Here is a 17,634-nt window from a genome sequence, read left to right as displayed (position 1 = left end):
TACCCAGGGACGGATCAGAGAAGGAGACTGAGCTTGTAGGGAAACACTCACAGATCCCAGACAGGACGGAGCAGAGAAGACCCCCAACTGGATCTGAGTTTTCAGAATCTTCCTAATCATTCTGTCCACGATGACCTCTGAAAGGCTCCTAGAAGACCTGGAAGAAGCCACTGATGGGGGCCTAGAGTGCCTGACAGCTGTCTACTGCAGTCTGAGGAAAGAAGCAGCCTCAATGCCCAGCACCGTTGTGGGACTCCTAGCTATCAGATCTGTAGTCTTAGGTTTCGAGGTGGAAGGAGTAGCTTTAAGAGAACTGAGGATTAGGCAAGTACCGGTCAAATCTGAAGAGTGCTTCAGGTCCACCGGAGCAGATGTGGGTCTGAGCCCATCAGATCCAAAGGTCTTGGAACTTTGGAAAAAGTGGCTCCGAAGACACCCTCGAGGACTTGTGAGGGTGCTTCTTGGAGTCAGAAAAAACTGCTATACTCTTGGAGGGGTTTGAGCCCCTGGATAGGAACTTGAAGCAGGCAAGAGGCACTTAAGAATCAATTTATTTTTGTGGTTGGTGATAGCCTTAGGGTTGAAACTCTCACAGATATAGCACGCAACCGCAGATGTTCAGGGCCAAGGCAATAAACACAAAGTACATGCATCCGAATGTGGGAACTTTCAACCACATTTGGAGCACCTCTTACAACAGGCAGGTTTATCTGACATGTTACAGCAAGCACAAAAAGGAACACAAACAACCAAACACTACACAAGGCAATCACAGCAAAGGCACTGTATCACTATAAAACAGACCTAATGCAAAATTAGCTAGACAAACAACTAAATATAAATATATATAACAATATATATCTGTCTACATTTATTTTTTATAACAATAACAACAACCAGGAAAAGGTAAGCCTAAAAAACAATGCTTAGAAAAGGAGAACAGAAAGGGTGGGCAAAGCCCAACTGCAGAGCAAGGAAGAGAAAGGAAGGGATTCTGACTCTGAACTGCTAGGAAGGGGGGGGGGAGAAAACAAAAAGCATTTATCTGAGAATCTGGAAGAATAAAATAGTAATTCTACTGTCAAAAGTGTGACAAAAGGCTCAAGACTCAAGAAACTATGTCTGTCACTGCTGGTGGCAAATGAGATCTGGAGGAGTTATACAGATGACAGTGCATTATGGAAAGTGGGAGGAGCTTGTGACTTGGATCCTAGTCTGTAAAAATGCGGCAGAGTCAGATCTGAGGCTCGGATCTTTAACCCAACCGTGATGAGGAATGAAACGGACATCAGATCCTCTGCTGTTTGAAGGGGGTGTCAGCCCCTAAAGGAACCACTGTAATCAAGGAGTGAACTGGCAAGCATAAGAATGAGAGGCTTTACAACAATTCAAAATTTTTTTTTTAAAAGATGAAGTTATGTGCTCACCATAACGTTCCATGTTTGTTGTCCATCTCACCTTCATTCTATGCTGGTTGAGTTCGGAACTGAGCATCGGTTCCGACTCGCCCTAATTAAAAAGCTTGAGAGCTTCCACTGGCTTGAGGCTATACCCTATTCCATGTTGCTCAGGGAAGTTTACCCAGATCTTCTTTACAAGTGAAAGAATTAATATGCTATATGTATAAAAAAAAAGTTATGTACTCACCATAACATTCAATGTTTGTTGTCCATCTCACTTTCATTCTTGGTGGTTGGGTTCGGAACCAATCATCGGTTCCAACTCAGCCTTTTACTAAAGCTCGAGAGTTTCCACTGGCTCGAGGCTACACCCTATTCCATCGTGCCTAGGGAAGACTACCCAGATCTTGTTTGCAATTACTAAATAGAATAGAAGTAATATACATACAATCCAGGTATATTTACAGACATATACTCTTCGAGACAAAGAAGGGAATCAGAGAACATGAATTCCACATCTAATAAAGACCTCGATCCTCCAAGAGCGAAGGATTGGCAAAGGAGGGTGGGATGCAAGAATGAAGGTGAGATGGACAGAAAACATGGCGCGTTATGGTGAGTACATAACTTCTTTATGTTATGTTGTCCTATATCACCTTCATTCTTGCATCCCTAGCACTTTCTTTCTTAGGTGGCTCAAGGGAACAAACTCTTCAAAATGGAGGGCCCAAAAGAAGCCATGTTTCGGGAGGCCACATCTACTTTGTAATGAGTGATAATGGTATGAGGTTTTACCCACGTTGCTGCAGCACAAATTGAATCCATGGGCAACCCTGCTTGAAAAACAGCCGAAGTTGAAATAACTCTTATTGAGTGGCCTCTTTTTCCAGGCAGTTGTTTATTCTTGGAGGTATACGAGAATGTAATATTATCTGTAACCATTTTGATACAGTAACTTTAGATATTGGGGCCACCTTCTTTTTGTCTGAAAAGGACATGAATAATTGATCAGATTTTCTGAATTCTTTTGTCCTTAAGCGTAACTGCCTGTGTTCATCCAACTGGTGAAGTTTGTATTCTGCCTTATTGCCATGATTAGGAAAGAAGACAAGCAGATCAATGGATTGATTTAAGTTAGCTTCAGAACAAACTTTGGGAATGAATGAAGGATTAGTTCCAAGGGAGACTCTGTCTTTATGGAAAACTAAGTAAGGAGGGCATATGGATACTGCTTGAATTCTGATACCCTCCTAGCTGAAGTGATGGCTACCAAAAAGACCGTTTTCCAGGTTAGAAATTTTACATTACAGGAAGACGCTGGTTCATATGGCGGAAGTATCAAAGTAGACAGTACCAACTTGAGGTCCCAAGAAGGAGGTGGCTCTCTTATTGGAGGCCTTAACAAAAATGTACCTCTCAAAAAGGCTTTGCATAATCTGTGAGACAGTTTTTGAACCCAAATCACCAATGTGACAGTTCGATATGGCGGCTAGTTGAACTCGAATGGTGGCTGCTGCTGCTCCTTCATTAAAAAGTTTTGCTAAGAAGTCTAAAATGCAAGCTACAGGGGCTGTGAAAGAGTAAATGTGATTGGTAGAGGCCCAACAAGAAAACCTTTTCCAGTTGCTTGCATAGAGTTTCCTAGTTGTGGTTTTAAGAGATGAGACTAGGATGCATTTTACAGCAGGGGATATATCTGGAAGCCTGGAAGTGGAGCAGCCAAGCTGTCAGTTTGAGAGTGTGGACTGAGGGATGGAGAGTCCCTGACAGATGAGTCAGAAGGTCTGGGACTGGGTCCAGAATCCAGGGCTCTTCTTGTAGATGGGGCCAAAGAAAGGGGAACCAAATTTGATGAGGCCAGTATGGAGTGATGAGTATTAATCTGCATCCCAATAACTTGGTTTTCTGTAGAACTTTGGGGATTAAAGGGAAAGGTGGAAAAACAAAGGAGACCCGGGGGCAAACTGAGTAGAAATGCCATCCCTTGGTGCCTCCCCCGGTGGGGGGATAAGGGCAAAGCAGTTGCTGCATTTGGCGTTCATGGACATGGCAAAGAGGTCGTAGCAAGGCTGGCCCCACCTGCAAAAAATCTGATTCGCAGTTTCCTCTTTCAGGGACCACGTGTGAGGCATTAGAATAGCTCTGCTCAATTTGTCCACTATCACGTTGGATCTCCGCAGGATGTGCGTTGCTATTAGAAAACGTTGGGAGGAGACTGCCCACTGCCATACTCTCTGAGCCTCTTGACACAGGGGATAGGATCTGGTTCTGCCTTGTTTGTTTATATACCACATGACTGACATATTGTCTATCTGGATTGCAATTGTTCCTATTGGAAGGGAGCTCTGAAATGCTTGCAACGCCAATAGCACCGCTCTCACCTCTAGGACACTGATGTGCAAGTGGTACTTGTTGTCCTGCCAAGTTCCTTGGACCATCTTTTCCAGATAACGGCCCCACCCTATCTGGGAAGCATCCGTGGCTGCTGTAGCTACTGGATGTGGGGGGATGAACGGTCTGCTCAGAAGTACCTGTGTTGACTGAAGCCACCAACGCAGATCCCTCTTGCAGGAATCGGTAATAATAATAATCTTGTGGGACATAGGTAGCTCCTGCATGGACCACTGGGCAAAGAGTAACCACTGAAGGACTCTAATGTGTAAGCATGCAAGGGGTACTATTGCTGCCCCCATTGTACCCAGTACCTTCAGTACAAACTTTGGCTGTACCTTGTTTTGAGTGAGTAAGAGGGATATTTGATGTCATAGCGTTTGGACTCTTGTCATAAGGAAGTTTTGCTACCATGTCCTTTGTGCCATTGTGTTTAAGTCTGCTCCTATGAATGAAATATGCTGTGATGGCAACAAGGCAGATTTTTCAAAATTTATTGTAATGCCCAGTTGAGAGCACAGATGAATGGTGGTGTCTCTTGCTTTGACACAAGTAGAGTAGATGCTCGGTGGTAGCGGTCAGGAGCCAGTCTAAATACAGAAACACTTGGAATCCTAGATGCCTCAAGTGAGCCATAACTACTCCCATGCAATTGGTGAACACTCTGGGGGCTGTAGTGAGACCAAAGGGCAGAGCTCGGAATTGGTAATGACTGGCTCCTAGCCAAAAGCGTAAGTGACTCCTGGATCACCTGTCCATTTTGATGTGGTAGTACACATCCTGGAGATCTATAGAGCACATCCAATTGTCTTTTCTCAGAAAGGGAAATGCTGACTGCAGTGTTACCATCCGGAATTTAAATTTTTTACCAACTTGTTTAGTCTGCTGAGATCCAAAATGGGCCTCCAGTCCCGTCTTTTTTTGCAACTAAAAAGAACCTTCAGTAAATTCCGGATCCGATTTGGTCTGCAAAGACATTTTGATGACTCTTTTCTCTGGCAACCTTTGAACTTCTATGGTTGCTTGATCCCTCTGACTGGGTGGAATGTCTGGGACTGATGTTTGTTGTGGGGGGTGGGGAGGAGAAGGGTGTGTTGTATCCTCTGGATATTATTGTCTGTACCCATTTGTCTTGTGTAATATCTAGCCAGGCTTTTTTGGTACAGTGATAATCTGCCCCCGACTGCCTCCAGAGGTGGACAGGCAGGCCTCCTGTCATGAGTTCTGGAAGACCTATCAGAGAACGTACCTCTGTCACCCTGGTTTTGCAGACCCCCTCTGCCGCAAGGTCGGTGTCTTCCATTATTGTTTCCCCCTCTTCCCCCAAGGGAATGGTCACCACGTGCATCCAGTAAAACTCTTTGGGATTTATGGAACCACATCTTTCCTCCCTTTTGACCTTTGGGCTAAGGTCTGGAAGGGAGAGAAAAACATACTCCCACAGCAGACAGAGTCTTACCTTCCTGTTCGCATCTGGTCAGAGTGTCTTTCACATTAGGCCCAAATAAGGATGAGCAATCAAAAGGAGCGTTTATAAAGGAAGACTTGAAGGATTCAGCAAACTTGCATAGGCGCATCCAGGAATGCCTCCTTAGGGAGATTACTGCACCTGCTGCCCTACTTGCTCCATCAGCTGCATAAGATATGTGTCACATAGAGGAGTTGACAATGGAATTTAAGGTAGCAAGCTGAAAGGTCACCTTATCTGAGACCCCTGCAGCTGTAGAATCTTGGCGGGTTATCTCCTAACTCCTTTAGGAGATCCCTATGAAGTCTGGTAAAAACGAGACAAGTAGTTCAGCGACCTGACTGTAAAGGCCGCTGAGAGAACATATGCTTTCCATATCTGTCCATTTCTCGAGATTCTTTGTTCGGCAGATGGACAAATGAGGAAGTCTCAGATCAGACCATTCCTTCTTGGTGGCCACCGCCACTACCATAGCTCTACTGGGACACCTTTTGAGAAAAATTCCTTATCGCAGGGGGCAGTAAAATTTTTGGACCTCCTTGGAATAGGTTCCATCGAATCTGGAGAGCCCCACGCCTTTCGACTGACTACGTTAAAGAATTGGTCGAAAGACAGAGTCAACCAAGAGGTGGAGGATCGAGAACGAAATGCCTCCAGGTACACAGACTCATCCTCAGATGGGTTAATGGCCTTCCAGCCACCTCTCTGCTTAAGGATTTGTAGGATGTCTGCGAAAGAGACATCCTCAGAGGGTGACCATGGGGACCCTTCCGAGCCATCTAAGTCTGTGTCTGAAGTGACAGACTCCTCAGGGGATCCTAGATGTTTCCTCTTAAACGTTCTTTTCCAAGGGACATCTCCGGAGGGGTCTTCTGGGGAGGTTTCAGAAGAGTGTGTCTCACCCAATGGGGCATCCTGGGACATCGGTTCTCTCCACCTGGGGGGGAGAGATGGTAGAGAGGCAGACATTGGCACTTTTGAGGAAAGAGTGCTTGGATCCGAGAGTGGAACTGTCTGGGGTGACAGCACACTCCTCATGATTTCAAAGGCACCATGACTTCTCCCGCACCAAGTAGGTGGGCTCCGAGGCCGATGGAGCCGCTGAGCTCACCCGCGACCAAAAACTGAGAGGTAGATTCGAAGCCAACAAAGGTCCAACCCGACTCTCCTCCCCAGACCCGACGGGGGAGAGTCAGCTCCCAGACCCTTCGGCAGACAATGGCACCGAAAGAGGTTGGAGTGGAAATCGGGGCCGAAGAACCCGGAGCAGGTCCCGGACCCGATGGTTCCACTACAATCACATCCAAGCAATCCGGCTCCAAAGCCCCTCGGGTCGGAGGAGGAATAGAAGAAGGGGTAGTGACAGTTGTCGGATCCAATTTCTTTTGGGCTGGAGTCGAAAGAATCTTGGCTAAAGCTAGAGTCCATAGTAGTCTCCTGACCACCTGCTCCACATCGTCAGACAGGGTCCTGGAGGATTGAGAGGACGGGGTCGAGGACTTGATACTTCCAGCCACTGATTGCAAAATAGGTGACTATGGAACTGAGGAAACCGGCTCCAGAGCTGGGGACCAGCTCCAACTACGACTCCTGGTCGGTTCCAAAATAACTGGTGGAGCCGAAAAAGTTATCTTTTGGGCCAGAAAGCTTTTGGGTCCGAAGATGTCTTTTGCCTGTTTTTTCAATGGCTCTGAAGCTGGAGCCATAGAAGATGCTCTTGTGAGACTTGTCCGATTTGGGGGATTGAGAAGACTTAGAGGAGATCCGATTCCCTTCTAGTGCTTCCAAAAAGGGAACTTTCAGCAAACCCCTAACTATCAACTTATTTTTCCATTCCATTTAGACCCTGGAACTAAACCTATGACAAATAGAACATGAATCTTGTAAGTGTACAGTGCCCAAACAGTACACACAGCTAGTGTACCCGTCGGTCAAGGACATCTTCTGAGAGCAAGAATCACACTTCTTGAAGCCTAATTGCTTCATTTCTTTCCTGTCTTTAGACATTATAGCAATAACAACAAAATTCTGTCAACAAATTCAATACTACTACTACAACTATCACAAACTACTAAATAGCTACTCGAAAGGGAGAGACTAAATATATCTGACTTTTTTTTTTTTTTTTTTTTTTGAAACAAACAGTCACACAGGAAGAGAAAAAGGGGCTAGAGAAGAAGTTTCTAATTTAAACGACGATCTCCTCTAGCCAGAGGAGATATATCTAACTTAAACGATGAGACCTCTAGAGAAAGGGGGAGCCCTCTAATTTAAACAGCTTAAGGAAAAAATGAATCTTCTAACTCAAACAGATTTGTTAATGGAAGATAAAAGGAAAATTAGTTTAAATATAGATAGAAACAGGATGGGGATGAACTATAGACCTAGCAAAAGCAAAGGCCAACAACAAGCAAACACAAGCAGAAAAAATGAAAGATTAACCCAAAGCGGTGAATCCTAACCACACAGTAGCTAAATCACTACAATATTAATATAATGGATAACAAGAGAACAGTATAACAAGAAAATTATTTAACTTAGCTTGAGCCTAGTGAGAAGCACCTGATCTGTTTAGCAGCAAACAAGATCTGGGTAATCTTCCCTAGGCATGATGGGATAGGGTGTAGCCTCGAGCCAGCAGAAGCTCTCGAGCTTTAGTAAAAGGCCAAGTCAGAACTGATGATTGGTTCCAAACTCGACCAGCAAGAATGAAGGTGAGCTAGGACAACATAACATCAAACCTTTCTAGACAAGGCTTGGAAGGGATTCAGAGACTCCATGATCCAATTACAAATAGGATTATCCGCCCGATCCTCCAGGAGTGAAGGAGGTGGAAGGAGGGTGGGAAGCAAGAATGAAGGCAAGATGGACAACAAACATGGAATGTTATGGTGAGTACATAACTTCTTAATGTTATGTTGTCCTATTTCACCTTCATTCTATGCTGGTTGGGACAGCATCACTAGTATCTTCTTTCTTGGGTGGCTCAAGGAAAAAGACTCTTCAGAATGGTGGACCCAAATGAGGCCCTGTTCCAAGAGGCCACGTCTACTTTGTAATGAGTAATAAAGGTATGAGGCCTTACCCATGTACCTGCTGTAAAAATGGAATCCAAAGGGAGACTGGCCTGGAAGGCAGAGGAAGTTGCAATAGCTCTTGTGGAATGGCCCTTCACTTTGCCGGGTAATTGTATTTCCTACACATACAACTCCCAAAAAAAGCAATCTGTAAGCCATTTTGAAAGTGTTACTTTTGACACTGGTAATCCTTTCTTTTTGTCCAAATAGGACACAAAAAGTTGGTCCGACTTTCTGAAATCTTTAGATCTATGCATGTAGAAACATAGCTGTCTATGTACGTCCAACTGGTGTAATTTATATTCTGCCTTGTTGCCATAGTTTGGAAAAAAGACTGGTAATTCAATAAATTGATTTAGACTGGTCTCGGAGAACACCTTTCGTCGAAAGGAAGGGTTAGTATGTAAGGAGACTAACTTTATGGAAAATTATGTATGGAGGACGTACAGATAGCGCTGGGAGTTCAGATACTCATCTGGCAAAGGTAATGGCTACTATGAAAACTGTCTTCCATGAAAAAACTTTATGTCACATGATGATGCAGGTTCAAAAGGAGGCATAATTAAAAGGGAAAGAACAAAATTTAGGTCCCATGGAGCTGGAGGGTTCTTTCATTGGAGGTCTTAAAAAGGTTCCTGTTAGGAAGGCTTTACAAAGTCTGTGGGACATGATTCTTAGTCTCATTTCCCCAATATGAAAATTGAATATAGTGGCTAACTAGACTCTAACTGTAGCCGCTGCCTCACCTCATTAAAAAGTTTTGCGAGAAAATTTAGCACTGCAGTGATGGGGGCCGTAAAAGGATCTATGTTATTTTTGGAGGCCCAGTGTGAAAATATTTTCCATTTGCTGGAGTATAATTTTCTGGTAGATGAGTTATGAGAAGAAATCAATACTTGTCCGATTGCTGGGGAGATGTTATGGAGCCTAGCTATTTGTGAAACTGGAGCAGCCAAGCTGTCAATTTTAGGGTCTGGATCAATGGATGGAACATCCCCGATGAATGGGTCAGAAGAGCTGGAACTGGGTCCAGGATCCACGGTTCCTCCTGGAGATGGGTCCACAGAAAGGGAAACCAAATTTGCAGAGGCCAGTATGGTGCAATGAGGATCACTGTGCTTTTCAATGTGTTGGCTTTCTGAAGGACCTTCAGTATCAGGGGAAAGGGAGGGAAGGTGTAAAGTAGTCCCGGGGGCCAATTGTGTACGAGCACATCCTTGGTGACTTCCTTAGAGGGGGAACCAGGTCAATGTAGCTGCTGTATTTGGCATTCATGGACATGGCGAAAAGGTCACAGCAGGGCTGGCCCCATTTGTGGAAAATCTCTTATGCAAGTTCTTGCTTTAGGGACCACTCGTGAGGCATCAAAATACCTCTGCTGAGTTTGCCTGCTATTACGGTGGATTTCCCAGGGATGTGCATTGCTGTCAGAAAACATTGAGAAGAGACTGCCCATTGCCATACTCTTTGTGCCTCTCAACATAGGGGATAGGATTTGGTTCCTCCTTCTTTGTTTATGTACCAAACTACTGACATGTTGTCTGTCTGAATTGCAATAGTTCCTATTGGGAGAGACTCCTGGAATGCTTGCAATGCATAGAGCACCGCTCTCATCTCCTGGACATTGATATGCAAGTGGTTATCATGATCCTGCCAGATGCCTTGGACAGTCTTTCCCAAATAATGCCGCCCCCACACTATCTGGGAAGCATCTGTGGTCACTGTGGCTATTGGTTAAGGAAAAACAAATGGTCAGCCCATAGTCAACTGAGTCATATGAAGCCACCATCATACGTCCTTTTGCAGAACTCTGTGAAAATGGTCTTGTGTGACAGTGGTAGATCTTGCATGGACCACAGGGAGAAAAGTAGCCACTGAAGAACTCTCATGTGCAAACGCACTAGGGGTACCAAAATAATTGCAGCTGCCATGGTGCCCAGAACCTGCAGGACAGTCTTTGCCTGGACTTTTGGATAACAAGTTCTTGATTTGATGGTGTAGGTACTGAATCCTTTTGGGGGTGAGTTTGGCCAACATTTCTCTTGAGTCTAATTCTGCACCTAAGACTATGAGATGCTGTGAAGGCAACAAGGATGATTTTTTTGAAATTTACTTTAGTTCCTAGCTGGGAACAGAGATGAATGGTTTCATCCCTTGCTTGAACTAGTAGATACTTGGTAGTGGCGGTTAGGAGCCAGTCGTCTAAGTATGGAAATACGTGGAATCCTAAATGCCTCAAGTGAGCCATGACCACTGCCATACATTTGGTTAACACTCTGGAGGTTGTAGTGAGACCAAAGGGCAGGGCTCAAAATTGATAATGACTGGCTCCTAGTCAAAAGCGTACATGTTTCCTGGACCGCCTGTCCATTTTTATGTGGTAGTACGCATCCTGGAGATCTATCAAGCAGATCCAATCGCCTTTCCCCAAAAAGGGGAGTACTGACTGCAGTGTTACCATCCAGAACTTTGATTTCTTGACTGATTTATTTAGTCTGCCGAGATCCAGAATGGGCCAGTCCCCTGACTTTTTTAGAACTAAAAAAAACCTCGAGTAAGTTCCGGATCCAATTTGGTCTCGGGGGACATTCTGGATGACTCTTCTTTTTTCTAGCAACTTCTGTACCTCTGAGGTTGCATAATCCCTTTGACTGGGTGGAATATCTGGGACAGACATTCTCCAAAGGGGGAGTGGGGAAAGGGTATGTAGTAACCTCTGGATATGATCGCTTGTACCCATTTGCCTTGTGTGATTTCTAGCCAGGTCTTTGGGTACAATGACAGACGACCCCCGACTGTCTCTAGAGATGGACAGGCAGGCCTCCTCTCAGGAGCGCTGGAAGAGATTTTCAAGGAAAGAATCCCTGTCACCCTGGTTTTGCGGACCTCTTCTGCCGTGAGTTCGGTGTCTTCCTTTGTTACTTCCCCCTCTGCCCCTGTGGGAAGAATCACCACGTGCATCAGGAAAAACTCTTTGGGACTTGCAGAACCACATCCCCCCCTTCTGACCTTTAGGGTAAGGTCTAGTGGGGAGGGAAAAATTGACTCCCACAGCAGACAGTGTCTTTCCCTCCTGCTTGCACCTGGTTAAGGTCTCTTTAACTTTGGGCCCAGACAATGACGAGCCATCAAAGGGGGCATTAGTGAAGGAAGACTTGAAGGGTTCAGCAAAGTTATATAAGTGCATCCAGGAATGCCTCCTTAACAAAATTCCTGTATCCGCTGCCCTGCTCGCTCCATCGGCTGCATAGGAGAACAGCCGCATGGAGGAGTCTACCACGAAGTTTAAGGTAGAGAGCTGAGAGGAAACTTTATCTGAAACCTCTGCAGCATCGTTCAAGAATCCTTATTAGGTAGATAAACAGATGAGGAGGTTTCTGACCGTTCCTTTTTTGTGGCCACCACCACCACCACCATAGCATCTATTGGGACGTCTTTGGTTAGAAATTCCTTTTCTGTAGGTGCTGTAATGTATTTATTTGGCCTCCTCGGAACAGGTTCCACCGTATCCAGAGAGCCTCACGCCTTTCGAGAAATTAATCAGCTGATCAAAAGGCGGAGACAAGCAAGAGGTGGAAGGGTGAGACCCAAAAGCTTCCAGGTACACCAACTCATCCTCAGAAGGATTGGTACGTTTCCAGCCACCCCTCTGCTTAAGAATCTCCAGCATGTCTGCAAAGGAGACATCCTCAGAGGGGGACCGTGGGGCCCCTTCTGATTCATCCAGGTCGTGTCTGACGCAACAGACTCATCTGGGGAGTCTACATGCTTCCTCCTGCACAATCTCTTCCGAGAGACCTCCTCAGAGGGGTACACTGGAGAGGTTTCAGAGGAGATGATCTCACCCGCGGGGGGCTTCCTGGGACTTGGGGTGTCTGCGCTTGGGGAAGAGTGATGGGGCCAAGACCGACACAGGCGTTTTTTGGGGAAGAGTACCAGGACCAAAGAATGGAGCAGTCTGGGGTGACAGCACTCTCTCCATCAGCTCAAAAGCCCCCTCTCCCTGCTCCGAGGAGGTCCCCAATTCCGAAGAGCCAGAAGACTGACCCCAAAGCAGAGAGGTTGGCTCAGAGGCCGATGTAGGAACTGAGTTTAACCTCGCCAAGGTCCTGAGAGGAAGAATCAGGTCGGACAGACTCTCCTCCCCAGACCCGATAGGAAAACGTCAGCTCCTAGACTCCTCGAGTTCCGATGGAACCGAGGTAGTCAGAGCAGATGTCAGAAACGACAATCCTGTTGGAGGTCTCGGTTCCAACAGTTCCACTACGATCGGGCCCAAGTCCTCTGGCTCCGAAACCCCAGGTTGGGTCGGAGGAGGAACCGAAGAAGGGGAAGAGGTCCTTGTCAGCTCCAGTTCCTTTTGGGTCGGAGTCAACAGAATTTTTGCCAGCGCCAGTGTTCAAATGAGTCTCCTCACCACTCGCTCCACATCATCATCGGATAAATTCCTAAAGGATTGGGAGGACAACTATAGTGACCTCACTCTTTGTAGGAGCGGAGATCTTCATGTTGGAGTTACCGGTTCCAATACTGGGGACTGGCTCCTGAACTGAAACTCAATCAGCTCCGAAGCTCCAGCTGGAGCTGAAGAGATAGACTTTTTGGAACCAAGAGCCCTTGGTTCTGAGTCAGATGGTTTTGCCACGGTTTTCTTTAGGTGGCTCGGAAGCTGGAGCCGAAGCAGAAGTCCTTTTGCCCAACTTCTCAGATTTTGAAGAAGGGGATCTTTCAGAAGATTTAGAGCTCTGAGACCCTTCCAAAGCCTCTGAGAAAGGAACCTTCAACAATCCTCTGACTACCAACTTATTTTTACGCTCCAAGAGCACTCTGCTACTAAATGCATGACAAAAATCACAAGATTCTTACATATGGAGGGGTACCCCAGGCAATAAACACAACTGGTGTGCCCGTCTGTAAGAGACATCTGGTTACACCTGTCACATTTCTTGAAACCAGATGGTTTTGGTTCTTTTGGGTCCTTGGACATATCTATAAACCAAGGAACTACACAAAATGTGCTAATATGTAATTCTATACATACAGAAAATAAAGAGCTTTGCCAAAACTCGAATGCAGTATCCTGTACGCTATTGTCAGCAATATACCACTACAGCCTTCAAGCTACAAAAAACAACGGAAACTTGAGAATACTATATAGCACACAAGCAACTAGTCTATGAAAAAGATAAACCAGTGTAACTCTATTGTATATACATTTTTTTAACGAAAAACGTTAACTCTTGTTAAACAAAAAATTACGTCACAGGGGAGAAGTCCTCAAACTTAAATGGACTCTCCTCATGAGCAACGAGGTAATAACAAACGGTAAGATAGGGGAGTGGCCCTCTAAGTTAAATGGACCACGAGGAGCCCTCTAACTTAAACGAGCTACCTATTGGGGGACAAAAAAGCTCTCTAACTAATAACGAGCTTACAGCGAGGGGATAGGGAACTGTAGACAACAAATACAAATAGGCCTAGTGAAAAAAATTGACGACGGCAAACAACAGTAAAGACAGGGACAAAAAAAAAGTCAAGTATGTCACTATCAACCTAATACCAAAAAACTCTTATTTTTAGTCAGTCCAAAAAGTAAAAGAAAGAAGTTGAATAAAATAACAAAGCTTTCAAGTAAAAAAAACTCTTCATCAGTGTTTAAAACTCAAGGTCACTGAGTTTTATTAAACTTCTTTATTTGAGGGGATTGGATTTCTTTGTTTTACTTTTTGGATTGTATTTCTGGTGCTTTGAAGTCCTTTAACTGCTCTGGTGATTTATTTTGTCTTTGGATTTATATTTAGTCAGAAAATATAAAACAAAGGAAAAAAATAGAAGATAACACTATAACTTAGCCAAGAGCCAGTCAGAAGTCATCCGATCTGCTTCAGTGACAAATGAGATCTGGGTAATCTTCCCTGAGCATCATGGGATATGGTATATGGCTTTTGAATTAGTCCGAGTCGGAACCGATGCTCAGTCACGATCCCATCCAGCATAGAATGAATGCAAGATGGGACAAAATAACATCTGCTATTTTCCTCCGACTTCAGTAATGCACGGCTGCCAGAAACAAACAAAGCAAAACCTGGACATAAACACACCCAAGAATGCAGCCAGAGTCATAGGAATGTCTAAAAGAAAACAATGACAAGATTCAGTAGGAGTGCAGGACTCAAAAGTCTGTACATTGGGTCCATGCAGTAAACACTAACTCCTACAGTCCCCAATTACTGGCAGCTGCTCTCGTACCTCCCAACCTCGTAGAGCAGGGGAACAAAGGCCCAAATATAGGGACACTTTTTTAAAAAAATGTATCTCTTACAAACTTAGAAAGCTGGTAGCCTAACATATTAGCATTAACATGAATTTTCTGAAAGGTATAAATTCTAAAACTCAAAAGTTTGTGACTTTAACCTTCACTGATCTGCCAACATTTGTCCACAATTTTATGAAAACAGACCAAAAAAAGAAGCAAAAGGTTGGACATTCTATAAAAAAAACTGTACAGTGAGAGGTATGGCTGTTCTTAACGGCATGGTGCTTACTGTCGGTGGCACTCTTATCAGCTATAACCATGAAGAAAATCCTTAATGGAAAAAAGGCAACCTACCTGCTGCACCACTCCATCAGAGCCAAAGATAAGGGGGGGGGGGCCCTGAAGCGGACATAAGCCAAACTTCTCATGACCGTTAGCTGCCAGAGGCATAAAAAGGAGAAGCACCGTTCAAAATAATGTACATTCAACACTGGAACTCTGTAATTGTATCTACCAATCCAAGACACCACAGTTTAGTTGCAAGAATCAGTCTAAAACAATGGCTCTTACAAAACAGAAGTCTCTACCATAACAGGATTTCAGTTATTGAGGATTTTCTAAGGAAACTAAGTCTAAAACTCAAATGAATGTGTCGATAGGCGGAAAAGCCTAAAGGCAACTCAGAAACAAGAGAAGAAATAAGCTGTCAAAGCAGAGCAAATTGCGAAGGAAACATTTTTTACCAGCATTAATATGACAAGAAACCAAGAGGGAGGAAGGGACCATTAACTGAAAAACTACTTATATATAAAAAAAAGATATAAAAAAACTAAAGTCCTTACAGCTCAATACTACAGAATCTTCCATCTTATCAGTCTGGTGGCAAATGAGATCTGGAGAGTTAGAAGTAGTATAGTGCATTACGTGAAGAGGGAGGAGTTCAAGAATAAGATCCAAAGTCTGCAAAATGTGGCTGAGTCGTAACAGAGGATCGGAACCGTAACCTATCATTGAGGAAGAATGAAACTGACAACATCAGATCCTTCTTTTATGCCTAAAGTGGTATCCAAGTTTACTTTAAGCCACACTATCCCTCTCCTAGTTTTCTTAACTGGATCTAAAAAGGAGGGGTAAAAGGATACTGCGCACCTTGGATGTCCACAGACAACACAGGTACTATCTTGACAGAATTATATCTCTCAGATCTTCGGATCAATTGTTTATTTCTTGTGAAGGTAAGAAGGGTCAACCTATGTCAAAATAAATTATTTTCAAATGGTTGTCTAAGGCTATTACGTTTTGTTATATACACCAAAACAAAACTATTCCAGGCAGAATCAAGGCCTACTCTACAAGTGCTTTGGCTTCATCTATGGCTTTTTGGAAAGGGTTACATTCTAGAAGTATTTTAGAAAGGATTACTTGGTCCTCTGCACATGCTTTTACAAAACATTATAAGCTTGATTCATTCTCTAGCTCTAGATTAAGTTTTGACAGACCACCCTCCAGGGACTTCTGGACCCTTCTCCTTCCACCTACCGAACATACTTATCTATATAATCTACTCATATAACTAAGGGAACTGCAGCAGTGATCAGTATGAAGAGCATAGTACAGGTATGCAAGTCAAACCTACCATAACAATAGATGTCTGAATAATCACTGCTGCAGTAGCTGCTCCCTCTCGCCACCCCCGTTTTTTTGTGTGTGTTTTTTATGTCAGGGTGTGGAAGTATACTTTTGTTGTTCCTAGCATTGTCTCATCAGGACTAAGCCTCTCTCCCTCTTAGCAGGAAAACTCTGTGGCACTCTGCGCCAAAACGTGTCTTTTAGTCAGCTCAGCTCGAGCTGCTTTATGGTTTGAGTGCATGGAAAGAGCCCTGAAGCTTTGGAAACTGGTCGGCCATCATATCCTTAGCAGGATACAACCCATATAGCTACGGCTACTGCAGAAGTGATTAATATGAAGAATATCCTTGGATTCAGTTTCCATTTGTGAGGGCTGTACTGGTCCTCATCCTATTCATCTCATCTACCACACAATTTTGCTCTGATGGAATGTAAGATGTCTACAGAGTGAGACTGTGCTGAAAAGTTATATCCCAGGATGGGTCCCCTTCACATGGTCGACTTTTCATAAAGTCGACTTTCATATGGCCGAGACCATATGATCGACTTTTGAAAAGTCGACCATGGGAAACCGCTATCTCCGCACAGTGTGGAATGGGAAAATTTCCCACTTCTGCACTGAAGTGCGATCTAGGAGTTGGTATATTAAAGTTACGGGGGGGGGGGGGCTGGAGCCCCCCTGCTAACAGTTTAAGGTAAGTGTTTGTTGTGTTTTTATGTTTATTTTACATGGTTGGCATTCTGAAAGTCGATCATATGGTCTCGGCCATATGAAAGTCAACTTTCTGAAATGTCGATCATGTAAAGTAGACCCCCCAGGATACCATGCCTAGTCTGCACAGAGGGTAAGTTCTGGTTCACCCTTGCTTGTTTATATACATTACTTTGGTGTTGTTTGTAAACACTTGTAGAGGTCCTGGGGAACACGGATGATTGAGAGAGTCTAGGATGTTTATGAGAGCTAACATCTCCTATGTTTATCAGTTTTGGTCTGGCTTTTTTTCCAAAGATCCTGCACTACCATTCCCATTGCCACTGCTCTCCAGGCAAAGTCTGAGGTGTCTGTGCTGTAGCAGGAGGAGAGATTGGGAGTCTTAGATTGAGAGATTTGGTGACTCTTCTACTTAATCAGTTTCACAAATTCTCAAACTGGAAACTGAAAAATCAAGGGATGTTGAGTGTAGGATCAAAGAGATTTCAGGCACCGAGGGATCTTTCTCATATGGAGTATTGCAAGAAGTATCAGGAGAATCACAGATGCCATGAGACCCAGAATCCTGAAGAACTTCCTTACTGAGATGGAAGTCTGAGTGTAAAATGTTGGGAGTAAATCTAAATACAGGTCTATTTTTTCCTGTAGAAGAAAATATGTCTGAATTGAGGCATCCAAATGACACCCCAGGAAAACAATCT

The 17,634-nt window shown here is 44.3% G+C and overlaps 1 protein-coding gene across 2 annotated transcripts in view; it reads right to left on the bottom strand.

The window, feature by feature from the left end:
- SOX30 (SRY-box transcription factor 30) overlaps positions 1–17,634 on the bottom strand; it is a 1,614,116-nt gene that overhangs the window by 1,455,881 nt on the left and 140,601 nt on the right. The window lies entirely within an intron of this gene.

Source organism: Protopterus annectens, chromosome 4.part0 (assembly GCF_019279795.1).
Source record: "Protopterus annectens isolate FY-2018-M chromosome 4.part0, PAN1.0, whole genome shotgun sequence".
Taxonomy (NCBI): Eukaryota; Metazoa; Chordata; order Ceratodontiformes; family Protopteridae; genus Protopterus; species Protopterus annectens.
This window is presented reverse-complemented; position numbering and strand designations above follow the sequence as displayed.